The 13,540-nt window shown below is 37.9% G+C and overlaps 1 pseudogene; it reads right to left on the bottom strand.

Moving 5' to 3' along the window:
* Window positions 1-12,791: 12,791 nt before the first annotated feature.
* Window positions 12,792-12,895, bottom strand: LOC121140133 (annotated as a pseudogene).
* Between the last annotated feature and the right edge of the window lie 645 nt (window positions 12,896-13,540).

The raw sequence follows: 13,540 nt of genomic DNA, 5'->3' as shown, positions 1-13,540 counted from the left end.
ACCAGGCTGGCCTTGAACTCACAGAGATCTGCCTGCCTATGCCTCCCAAGTGCTGGAATTAAAGGAATGCACCACCAATGCCCGGCATTATTTTTGATGAATATAAACTGATATAGAACCATTAAAATACATGTTTTGTAGATATAATGATTTATGCCATCGAATTTCAAATTTTTACATAAAACTTTCACTAAAGTTATAGTTTGTTTTATGCTACTAAAAGGTTTCTTATTTGACATTTTCCTTGTCACATGCATTTCATTTGTAAAATTTCTGATACGCTAATGTTTAATTTTTTTACCCTGTGCAAGTCACTTGACATATTGGAACATAATTAGCACTGATATATCCTAGTAATTAGCATTATGTTTTTTTTACTATTTCTAGTTCAGATGAGACATCATATTTTTAATAGTAATTTTATATATAGTAGTAAGATTTTTATTTTGAATTACCTGAGTTATGTTACATAATCAATGGACATTTCAGTTCTTTAATACATTTATTTTACATCCCAGCTGCATTTACCCCTGCCTTCTCTACTCCCAGTTCCTCCCTCATCCCCTCTCTACCTCCCCAAATCCACCCCTCATATGTTTCTTTTTAGGAAAGTGCAGGTCTCCCATGAGTATCAACAAAACATGGCACATCAAAGTTGTAGTAAAACTAAAAACGTCCCCTTGTATTAAATCTTGGCAAATTAACTCATTGTGAGGAACAGGGTCCCAAACTCAGTAGAATTGTCATGTATAGTTCCTACCCTCAGTGTTAGGTGTCCCAAAAGAAGACCAAGCCACACAACTGTCACATATATGAAGAGTGCCTAGGCCATTCACATGCAGGCTCCCTGGTTGTCAGTTCAGTCTCTGTGAGCCCCTATGAGTCTAAGTTAGTAGATTGTATGAGTTTTCTTATGATGTCCCTTACTCCTTTGGCTCCTACAATCCTTTCTCTACTTCTTCTACAGGATTTTCTGAACTTCAACTGATGTTTGGCTATTGGTCTGCAACTATTTCCATCAATTGAGGGATGAAGCCTCTCTGATGACAATTGGGCTAGGTACCAATCTATTCACAAGAGATGGCCAATTCATGCTATGTGTTTGCTATTCCTATGAGTCTTAGCTGGGGCTATCCTTGTAGATATCTAGGAAATTACCTTGACCCAGGATTTTCCTGATACAGAAATGCCCCACATCTTTCCATCCCATCTGCCTTCTGTCCACTCAAGAAATCTCTTCTAGTTCCTCTTACCAGGGAGAACCCAGCTACTAGGTTGTCTCTCTGAATCTGTACATAGTTATCCTTTATTCTACAGCTATGGACATTCCATTTTAACATGAAAAAAATTGTTAGACATTTGCTGCCATATCATGTAATCTTATGTACCTCATATCTTTTAATGTATCACAACATTCTTGTAAATGATAAATATAACTCTGTTGTGATAATGGAAGCTTTACATAAATACATCATACAAAAGATGCATTTAAAATTTCTTTAAATTATAACTAAGCAAGTTTCATTGCTTTTGTTAGGTCTGACACAACTTATTCATTCAAGAGCAACAAGTGTGCACATCTGTATATTTGCATACTAAAAATAGTTGTTCGCAAAACAAAGGGTTGCTTAGAATACATAACCTCTTACTTGTTTAAATTATATGCTTCTGAGTGGAGTATTATGATCTTGTTTTCAAGTACATGTATGTGACTACCTAATTACAAAGCAGCCACTTTAAACATAGTGTTTATTTCAAAGCATTGTATCTCAGAATAAAAGTGCATTATATGCAACACTCAGGAGGAAGGGAGGCAGACCTGTTCAGAGGATTGAACAATAAGATATGAATGCTGCATTCTGAAGAAATTTTGTTGTGACCAAAATTAATACCATTCAAACTAAATGCAGATCCTTACTATGAATATGAATAAAGATTCATGACATTCTATCTTTTCTGGATCTTAGTTTAACTGAAAATATTGAACACAAGAGTGAATGGTACTAAGAAGGTACTGTCCTGGTATTAAGGTGTTCCTTTTATTAATTATTGGTCAGTTTTATCAAGGAGGGGATAAACTCCAGTGGAATGGCTTGCCAGTGAGAAGGAAAGAAAGGGGAACATTTAATGGTATTCACAAATTAACCAAGAATAGAACTTGATTCAAAGAAACAGGCCATTGTAACAAAACAAAGGCTGAGCTGAATATGAGGTTTTTTTGTTTGTGGGTTTTTGTTGTTGTTTTTTTTGAACAAGCATTGGGTTTTCAATTAATTCCTGGGAAGTATTACTGTGGCTTTGGATGTTTTCAAGAAAAGTCCTAGCTACTGTCTATGTAATGGGTAATCCATGTAGAAAACTGAAAAAAAGACTAGGTAAGATATTCTCTAGTCAATAAAACTTATTGAGGAGAGTCAATCAGTATTTATCCCTGGAATACAAATGGACTTTGGGTGCCCATTCCACAATGAGGGATGTTCTCTCAGCCTGAACTCTTGGGGGAGGGCCTAGGCCCAGCCCTGAAGAAATGAAAGACTCTGGAGATCCCCTATGGAGGACCTGACCTGGAGAATGGAATGTAGATTGGGTAGGGGCCTGGAGAAACTTGTTTGGGAGACGGGGAAGCAGGAAGGGAGAGGGACCTGGGATTGACATGTAAAGAAAGCTTGTTTCTAATTTAAATAAAAAAAACAATCTTTAAAAAAGTGAAATCCTATGGCACAGACAGACCAAGGAAGCCCTAGAAATTCATTCAGTGAAAAGTTGTCTACATTCAGCTTTGCACAGTAGGAAAGCCAAGACATGTTTACCTACTTAAACCTGTGACTGGTAATGCCATACCAAATGAAGAAAGAGAGGGTGATGGAGAAGAGAATTTGGTTTTTTATTCGTTTTTAAGTTTCCAAGATACTAATGTTTAGAGATTATTTCATGTGAATTAAGTATATTATTAGTTAAAGAAATGAAGAAAGAGAAGGAAGAAATCAAAGCTACATTCCACACAAAAGAAATCTTCAAAACTAAATGAGTAGACAGATAATGCTCCAAACTGCATATTTGTTTTGGGTGGGATTCAGTGGCCCGACCAAAGGTCCATCTGCTGATAGCTTTGTTACCGAACAGCGATTGTGAGGAAGGGCTAGTGAAAGGAATTTAGACAGTTGGCTATGTACCTTTGAAGGGAATATTGGGCCCTTGCCCTCTTCTCTTGGATTTCCAGCTGCCATGAGTTTAACAGAATCTTACCAGGATGTATTCCACACAAATGGCTAATCAACTGCACATTGCACCTTCCAAAGTGTGAGCCAGATTCTCCTTTAAATTTATTGGTCCCAGATGGTTGCAAGATAATGGAAAGCTAATAAAAGATGTTGAGAAGAGAAAAAAAAGACTGGGTAAGATATACTATAGTCGATAATGCTTATTGAGGACGGTCTGTGATGCCACTACCACTGAGAATTATAAGATTCAGGAAAAAAAGAAAAATATGAAGGAAAAGTCCAACCACTGTAGAACATGCATTGACACTATTGGTTGTGTTTGTAGACACCTAAAGTGAAATTAAAGTTTAGACCTAGACTCAACATTGTAGACGTTTTTTGTTGCTCCTTTGGAATTCTTTTTTTTAATATTTTAATTTTAAATAGCTTGCTTCACATCTCAATCCCAGTTCCCTCTCCCTCCCCTCCTCATGTATACCCCCTACCATCCCCCCAGCCTCCCACCTTATCACCACCTCCATCCACATAGGGGATATCCAGAGTCTGTCATTTCACTAAGGGCAGGTTCCAGACACTCCCCTAAGAGTCCGGGCTGAGAGAGCATCCCTCTTTGTGTTATGGACACACGAAGTCCATTTGTATGACAGGGATAAACACTGATCTACTGCCCAGGGCCCCATAGGTTGCCCAGGCCTCCTCACTGACTCTCACACTCAGGGGGTCTGGATTAGTCCCATGCTGGCCTCCCAGCTGTCTGTCTGTGGTCTAAGAACTTGCCCCCGTTCAGATCAGCTGTCTCTGCTGGTTTTGCCAGCCCATTCTTTGCAAATTTGCTCATCACTCCTCTCTCTGTCCCTGGGTTCCTTGGGTTCAGTTTAGTGTTCAACTGTGGGTGTTTACCTCTGCTTCCATCAGTCACTGGATGAAGGCTCCTGGATGGTTATAGACATCAAGTTCAGTATCAGGAATGGGCATTTAAGGTGGTCTCTCCACTATTGCTTAGCTTGCCAGTTGGTGACATCCCTTTAAATGAATAGAGGTCTCAATGGTGCCAGATAGTTCTTTTAACCTATGATTCCCTCTTCCCCCTATTTTACCCCCCACTCAACCTTCCTGTTCTTCCATGACCTATTCTCTCTTCCTCTTCTCCCCCTCTCTTCTTCCCAGCTCCCATTCCCCCCACCCCTTGCCGTGTTCCCAGTCTGTTCATAAGATCTTTCCTCATTCCTCTTCTCTGGGGTAACATGCATATATCTCTCTTAGGTTCTTTCCTGTTTCTGAGACTCTCTATCAGTAGAAGTGCAGACTGGCACTATCCTGATCCATGTCTAACATCCATATATGATTGAGTACATACCATGTTTGTCTTTTTGTGACTGGCTACCTCACTCAGGATGGTTTCTTCTAGTGCCATCCATTTACCTGTGAATTTCAAGATTCCATTGTTTTTGTCTGCTGAGTAGTACTCCATTGTTGCAAATGTACCACATTTTCTCTATCTACTCTTTAGTTGAGCGGCATCTAGGTTGCTTCCACGTTCTGGTTATTACAAATAATGTTGCTATGAACATAGAATTCTACCAGAAATTCAAAGAAGAGCTAATTCCAATACTCCTCAAAGTATTCCACACAATAGAAGCAGGAGTCTCACTGCCAAACTCTTTTTACGAGGATACAATTACCTTGATACCCAAGCCACACAAAGACACAATGAAGAAAGAGAACTATAGACCAATTTCCTTCATGAACATTGATGCAAATATACTCAACAAAATACTAGCAAACTGGATTCAAGAACATTATCAGCAAAATCTCCAACATGATCAAGTAGGCTTCATCCCAGGAATGCAGGGATGGTACAACATTAGAAAATCTTTCAATGTAATCCACCATATAAACAAAAAGCGAAAGAAAAACCACATGGTCATCTCACTAGATGCTGATAAAGCCTTTGACAAAATCCAGCACCCCATCATGACAACGGTCTTAGAGAGATCAGGGATAACAGGAACATGCATGAATATATTAAAAGCAATATACAGTAAACCAACAGCTATCATCAAACTAAATGGAGAGAAACTCAATGCAATTCCTCTAAATTCAGGAACAAGACAAGGCTGTCCAATCTCTCCATACCTCTTCAATATTGTACTTGAAGCTTTAGATAGAGCAATAAGACAACAAAAGGTGATCACCGGGATACAAAATAGGAAAAAAAGAAGTCAAGCTTTCACTATTTGCAGATGATATGATAGTTTATATAAGAGACCTGAAAAACTCTGCAAGGGAACTCCTAGAGCCGATAAACACCTTCAGCAAAGTGGCAGGATACAAGGTTAACTCAAAAAATCAGTGGCCCTATTATATACAGATGATGTAGTGGCTGAGAAAGAAATCAGTGAAACATCACCCTTTACAATAGCCATAAACAGCATCAAATATCTGGGGATAATGTTAACCAAAGAAGTGAAAGATCTGTATATCAATAACTTTGAGTCTTTAAAGAAAGAAATAAAAGAGGATACCAGAAAATGGAAAGATCTCCCACGCTCTAGGATTGATAGGATCAAAATAATAAAAATGGCAATTTTGCCAAAAGCAGTCTACAGATTCGATGCAAACCCTATCAAAAGTCCGTCACAATTCTTCAAGGACCTGGAAAGAACAATACTCAACTTTATATGGAAAATAAATGGCCCAGGATAGCCAAAACAACCCTATACAATAAAGGAACTTCAGCAGGCATCACCATACCTGACTTCAAGCTCTATTATAGAGCTACAGTCCTGAAAACAGCTTGGTATTGGAACAAAAATAGACAGGTAGACCAATGGAAGGGAATTGAAAACCCTCCACAATTTACAAAGAACTCAAGAAGCAAATCTCCAAAACACCATAGGATCCAAGTAAAAGGTGGGGTACAGAACTAAATAGAGAATTCTCAAAAGAGGAGGCTAATATGGCCAAGAGACACTTAAGAATGTGCTCAACATCCTTAGCCATCAGGGAAATTCAAATCAAAACAACTTTGAGATACCATCTTACTCCTGTCAGAATGTCTAAAATCAAAAATACCAAAGAAAATTTACGCTTGAGAGGATGTGGAGCGAGGGTACACTCTCCCACTCCTGGTGGGAGTGCCAACTCATACACCCACTTTGGAAATCAGTATGGAGATTCCTCAGGAAAATGGGAATCAATCTACCACATGACCCTGCAATTCCACACTTATGCATATATCCAGAAGACTCTCCTTTGGAATTCTTGCTTTCTTTAGAATTGTCTTAAAAAGAACATGTGTGTGCAAATATTGGACAGAGCATCAGGTCCTCTAGTTGTAAGGAGCTGCCCAAGCAGAGAATAACAAAAGGCTAAGTTGCTCAATATATGCTTCTTGACTGAAAGTTACACTTTGGATTGATAAAGGCATTTATAAATTCTAAGACAGTTCTCCTGTATTTTTGTCTTTATAGACAGAAAATATGAAAAGCAAGTTAAGGATTGACTATTTCCTGATGTTCTAAGTTTGCTATCCCTTGATGTCTTTAAGCCCATGATGTGCTACATCCTATGATCTTGATAAAATCATGACCTAGCCTCACAAGCAAGTGTTAGGAAAAGTAATCCACATGATTTTTAAAGATAATTAATGGCAAATCACATGTAAATCAAAGCTAATGTGCCACAATGCATAATATGTGACATAATCAAGTAAGTGATGTTTATATATCACTTTGTTTATTTTCATAGGTATACTGTAAATTTTTTTCTGAGGACACAGTTTATATATACACACTCAAGTTTATTAGTGTCATTTTGAAAACAAAATCTGCAATTTGACACCGCTTTCAAAAATTTTATTCAAATTTGTTCTTTATTCTAAAGTTTTTGCAATTATAATTGATCATGTTATTAAAAATTTTTTAGTAAAATATAATCTATTGCTTCCCATTCCCATTCTTGCTACACTCCCATGTTTCTTCTTTCCAACCCTTTCCATGTCCACATCCCTGACTTATTCTCAAATTGATGGCTTATTTATCAACTGTTACTGAAAGCCACCACTGGACATAATGCAGAAATCAGCAGATTGTGTAGAGTCCAGCCAAACAACACAACTTCTACACCTAAGGTTAAGGGAACATTGTTGAATATGTGCCAGAAAAAATTGTATGAGCCACAGGACTAAGGAGTCTGATGTGAAATTGAGTCTTCTAGAAATGACAACCATGAAGTCTCATCAATATGAATGCCTAATTATGACCTGAAAAAAGACAGCATCAATAAACAAACATGGTATGTAATCACTCATATATGGATTTGAGACATACAGCAAGGGATTATCAGCCTACTAGCCACAACACCAGAAAAACTAGGAATCAAGGAGGACCCCAAGAGTGATATACATGGACCCCTGGAGAAAGTGAAAGGGACAAGATCTCCTAAGCATATTGGGAGTATGGGGGAGGGGAGAGGAAGTTAGGAGAAAGAGAAGGGAGAAGAAGAGGGGAGAGGAGGACATGAGGGACGAGGAAGGATGAGTCAGGGGAAGAACAGAAGAGAGCAAGATAAGAGATACCATAATAGAGTGAGCTGTTATAGGTTTAAAGAGAAATCTAGAACTAGGGAAATGTCCAGAAGTCTACAAGGATGGCTCCAACTGACAAACAAAGCAATAGTGGAGAGGCTGCCTTAAATGTCCTTCCTTGATAATGAGATTAATGACTAATTTGTATGCCATCCTAGAACCTTATTCCAGCAGCTAATAGATATAGAAGCAGACATCCACAGCTAAGCACTGAACTGAATTCCTGGAATCCAGTTGCAGAGAGGGAGGAGTGATGAGCACAGGGGTCAAGACCAGGCTGATGAAGCCCACAGAAACAGCTGACATGAGCAAGGGGGATCTCATTGACACCAGACTGATAGGTGGGAAACCAGCATAGGACTGTTCCAGACCTTTGGAACGTGAGTGTCAGTGAGGAGGCCTCAGCAATCTATGGGTCTTCTGTTAGTAGATCAGTATTTATCCCTAGCACATGAATGGACTTAGGGATCCCATTTCACATAGATAGATACTCTCTCAGCCTAGACACATGGGGGGGGGGTTAGGCCCTGCTCCAAAGGCTATGACAGATTTTGAAGATCCCCCATGGAAGGACTCACACTCCCAGGGGAGAAGAAATGGAATGGAATAGGGAGTTAGTGGGGGACAGGTGAGGAGGGGAGGGAGAGGGAACTGGAATTGACATGTAAAACAATATTGTTTCTAATTTAAAAAAAAGAAAAAAAGAAAAAATAGACATGCTAATGTGGCAGGGGTATATCTCATGGCAACTTACCCCTAGACAAAGAATCTGAAGAAATTAATGACAAATAGGAAATGGAGAATTTGTCTCTCCAGGGATGAGTCCCCTAATTTGTCATTTAACTCAACTACAATTTTGAACAATGTTGATTAATGAATATTCATGTTTATAACATCATTTTTGTATAACATGTTTTCAAGACTATTAGGATTAAATAATAGTGCTATCACAGCATACAATTGTAGTTTTTAGCTCATGTGACAAGAAAACCTGTCCCCAGGAATGGCTTTGGTAGTACAGATGCTTTGTTTTAATTATGTCTGATATGTACCAAAAATCCTAGAAAATATGGTAACTTGTAACACAGCCACTATTAGAAGAGCCAAATTGTGTTTAATACTTTGATCTTTCCCATTGAATTTAAAAGAAAGCTACCATATATTTCTTCTATAATGGGTTTTGATATATATATATATATATATATATAATACCCATTATATGTTTGCATATCATGTCATTAGCTTTCACTCCAGTAATGATATGTTTGTAACTTTAAGTTGCAGATTGAAAATTCTGATCAGTAAATAATTACAAATGCTGTTTGACTTTTGAAACACATTACTACTTTTTCGACAGGATTATAAACAATGCAGAGAAGTGGAAATTTATATACATGAATCTGATTTCCATGTTTGTGAAAATATTGTGGTGAGAGTTACTGTTGCCTAGATAATATGGATAATATCACTCTAAGTGAAATGTCCAGAATAAACAGGATGTTGACATGTACGGGGATAAAATTCAGGATTTAGTAAGTGTCATTTGTAAAGATAGTTAGTATATAAAACGCAATGGAGTAAAAAAATATACAGGAATCAATTATTTGGTACCTTGTGTCAATGTACAGTGGTTTCTGCTCAATCAATTTTCAATATCCAACTTTTTGACAGGGGGAACTAAGTTGGATGTGTTAAATAATGTTTAATAATCTTTTGAATGCCTTTGGATGAGGAATCTAATTACATTGTTATGAAACAGTTCATTTGACTAAAAATGAATCTTCTTATTTCTAGAAAAATGTTGAGTATCTGGAAAATTTTAAAGCCAAGGACTTTTAATGAATATGACATGACCTTCTTCATCTCTTTTGATTGATTTTAATTTGAAGTCTAGTTTGTTAGATATTAGGATTGCTACACCTGCTTGTTTCTTGGGTCCGTTTGATTGGAAAATCTTTTCCCAACCCTTTACTCTGAGGTAACGTCTGTATTTGACTTTGAGATGTGTTTCTTGTATGCAGCAGAAGGATGGCTCTGTCTTCGTATCCATTCTGCTAGTTTGTGTCTTTTTATAGGCAAGTTGGAACTAACCCCACATCTGACAGAGGGCTAATCTCCAAAATTTACAAAGAACACAAGAAACAAGTCTCCAAAACACCAAAGGATCCAATTAAAAGTTGGGGTACAGAACTAAATAGAGAATTCTCAATAGGAGAGTATAAAATGGCCAAGAGACACTTAAAAGAGTACTCAACATCCTTAGACATCAGGGAAGTGCAATTCAAAACAACTTTGAGACACCATATTACTCCTGACAGAATGGCTAAAATCAAAAACACCGAAGAAAATTTATGCTGGAGAGGATCTGGAGAGAGGAGAACACTCCTCCACTGCTGGTGGGAGTGCCAACTCATATAGCCACTTTGGAAATCAGTATGAAGATTCCTCAGGATCATGGGAATCAATCTACCACAAGACCTAGCAATTCCACTCTTAGGCATATATCCAAAAGAGGCAAATTCATACAACAAGGGCATCTGCTCCACTATGTTCATAGCAGCATTATTTGTAATAGCCAGAACCTGGAAGCAACCTACATGCCTCTCAACAGACGAGTGGACAGAGAAAATGTGGTACATTTACACAATGGTGTATACTCAGCAGAAAAAAACAATGGAATCTTGAAATTCACAGGTAAATGGATGGCACTAGAAGAAAACATCCTGAGTGAGGTAACCCAGTCACAAAAAGACAAACATGGTATGTACTCACTCATATATGGATTTTAAACATGGATCAGGATAGTGCCAGTCTGCATTTCCACTGACAGAGATTCTGGGAAACAGGGAAGAACCTAAGATATATGCATAGTACCCCAGAAAGGATAAATGAGGCAAGATCTTCTGAACAGATGGGGAACACAGCGACGGGTGGGGAGAAGTGGGAGCTGGGAAGAATAGAGGGGGAGAAGAGTAGGTCATGGGGGAACAGGAAAGTTTAGTGGGGGGTAAAATAGGGGGAAGAGGGAATCATAGGTTAGAAGACAGATCAGGCACCAGAGTGACCTCTAGTGATCTAAAGGGATGACTCTAAAGGGATGACACCAATTGGTAAGCTAAGCAATAGTGGAGAAACCACCTTGAATGCCCATTCCTGATAATGATCTTGAAGTCCATAACCATCCTGGAGTCTTCATCCAGTGACTGATGGAAGCAGAGGCAAATACCCAGAGTTAAACACTGAATTGAACCCAAGGAACCCAGTGACAGAGAGAGAAGAGCAATGAGCAATTTTGCAAAGAATGGTCTGGCAAAACCAGCAGAGACAGCTCATCTGAACAGGGGAGAGCTCTTGGACACCAGACCAACATCTGGGAGGCCATCATGGGACTGATCCAGACCCCCTGATTGTGAGAGTCAATGAGAATGCCTGGGCAACCTATGGGTCCATGGGCAGTGGATCAGTGTTTATCCCTGGCATAAAAACAGACTTTGTGTGTCCATAACACAAATAGGGATGCTCTCTCAGCCTGGACTTTTAGGGGAGTACCTGGACCCTCTCCTGAGTGAGATGACAGAAGCTGGTTATCCCTTATGTGGAAGGAAATGGATATAGGGTGGGAGGCTGGGGGAATAGTGGGGGGGTGCAGGAGGAGAGGAGGGAGAGGGAACTGGGATTGAAATGTAAAACAAGCTTTTTAAAATTAAAATAATAATAAAAAAGAAAGCCAACGACCTCAGTAACCAATGAACTGCAATATTCACCTTCACTATAAAAGATCAAATAATTTTATTGTTTAGTCATATAATTTGTATTAGCAATTTATAAAGGCAAATGAAATAAGCCACTAGAAGTAAGCCATTTTACACTCTGACTGCACTAAAATACAAGAAGCATTCAGTTATAATTATTTAATCAAAGGACATGAGAAACTGCTGTCAAATCAAATAAAGTATATCTGCTTCCCACACCTACATTCATTCCAAAAATCAATCAACAAAATGAGCAAATAGAATGCATTTCTGTAGGAGTGGACACCCATTAAATGATTTCTGTAAATGATAGAATACTTTGATTCATGTTCAGATAGCAATTTAAGTTGTAATTCTAATTCTTATGGTAGTTATGACCATCCAAATTCCCCATCAGCTTCAATTTTCTAGAGGGAGTAATCAATATGCATGGCATTACTCTCATTTACTTAAAATTACAGATGATGACTCCAGCCCCAGAACTCTGTTTTTTTTCTTGCAAATAGCACATTGACTAATATATGAAGACTATGGAGCTCTTTATCTCACATATTATACATGAAAAAATGAGCTCTGCTTGTATGGCTACAGCCTGATAAGTCCCTAAACCATTATTTCTGAAAATACTGAGAATAATCAGTGCATAATTTTGAAGAAAAGTCATCAGTGTTCTATAAGAAATAAAAATAAAATAACAAGGATTCTAAACCTGCATCACACATGACTATGCAGTGTTACCTTTCCTGGTGATACTTCAGTTGCAGATTAGTGGAATTCACTCATTTCATTTTTGTCAAGTGGAGGAAAGAAGGAGGATGAACATATGTATTCATAGAAACATATGGGAAAAATAGATTATCTTGCTAAGTTCATATAATCCTAGCCCCCAGTTTTCTTCAGACATTTTATTTCAATATAATATATAATATTCTGTAAGGTATTGCTTATGGTTAATGATATTGAGGCTGTAATTTGTTAAAAAAGCCACTTGATTAGGTGAAATCTAAATTTATTCCAAGAATAATAATTTGTAGATACAGGAAGAGAATTATTTTAATCATACCTATACTAAATTTATATACAAACGTATCTTCTCAATTATCAATTTTATGAGAATTTAATCCTATGCCAATATCACAATGTTAATGTAATTCTGGAATTACGTTAATCTTACCTAAATCTTTGGTAGGAGTAGTTGTAGAATATTCTACTATATGCTTTATGTACATTGTATATTTTTAGATCTTATAAATATAGTGGATAGAGGACACATTAGATAATAAACTGATAAGAACAGATACTACACTTGATCTTAGCCAAAAGGAAGCAAGTCTTCAAAGCACCAAAGGATTTAATTCAAAAGTGGGGTACAGAATAATAGAGAATTCTCAATAGAGTTGTCTAAAATGACTGACACTTGAGGAAGTGCTCAACATCTTTAGCCATTAGGGAAATGCAAATCAAAACAACTCTGAGATTATCACCTTGCTCCTGTAAGAATGGCTAAAAGAAAAACACCGATGACAGCTTATGCTGGAGAGGATGTGGAGAAAAAGGAAAAGTCCTCCATTGCTGGTGGGAGTGCAAACTTGTACAGCCATTTTGGAAGTCAGTATGGCTATTCCTCTGGAAAATGGGAGTCAGTCTACCACAAGACCCATAATTCCACTCTTAGGCATATACCCGAAAGATGCCCATTCATACAACAAAGATGTCTGTTCCACTATGTTCATAGTAGCATTATTTGCAATAGACAGATCATGGAAGCAACCTAGATGCCCCACAACTGAAGTGTGGATAGAGAAATTATGGAACATTTACACAATGGAGTACTACTCATCGGAAAAAAAAACACAGTGGAACCTTGAAATTCCAGGCAAATGGATGGCATTAGAAGAAACCAACCATGAGTGAGGTAACACAATCACAAAAAGACAAACATAGTATGTACTCACTCATATATGGATATTAGACATGGA

The sequence above is a fragment of the Mesocricetus auratus genome, unplaced genomic scaffold, assembly GCF_017639785.1.
Source record: "Mesocricetus auratus isolate SY011 unplaced genomic scaffold, BCM_Maur_2.0 Super-Scaffold_100003, whole genome shotgun sequence".
Lineage (NCBI taxonomy): Eukaryota > Metazoa > Chordata > Mammalia > Rodentia > Cricetidae > Mesocricetus > Mesocricetus auratus.
The sequence above is the reverse complement of the archived record's forward strand: the minus strand, read 5'-3'. Positions and strand labels throughout refer to the sequence as shown.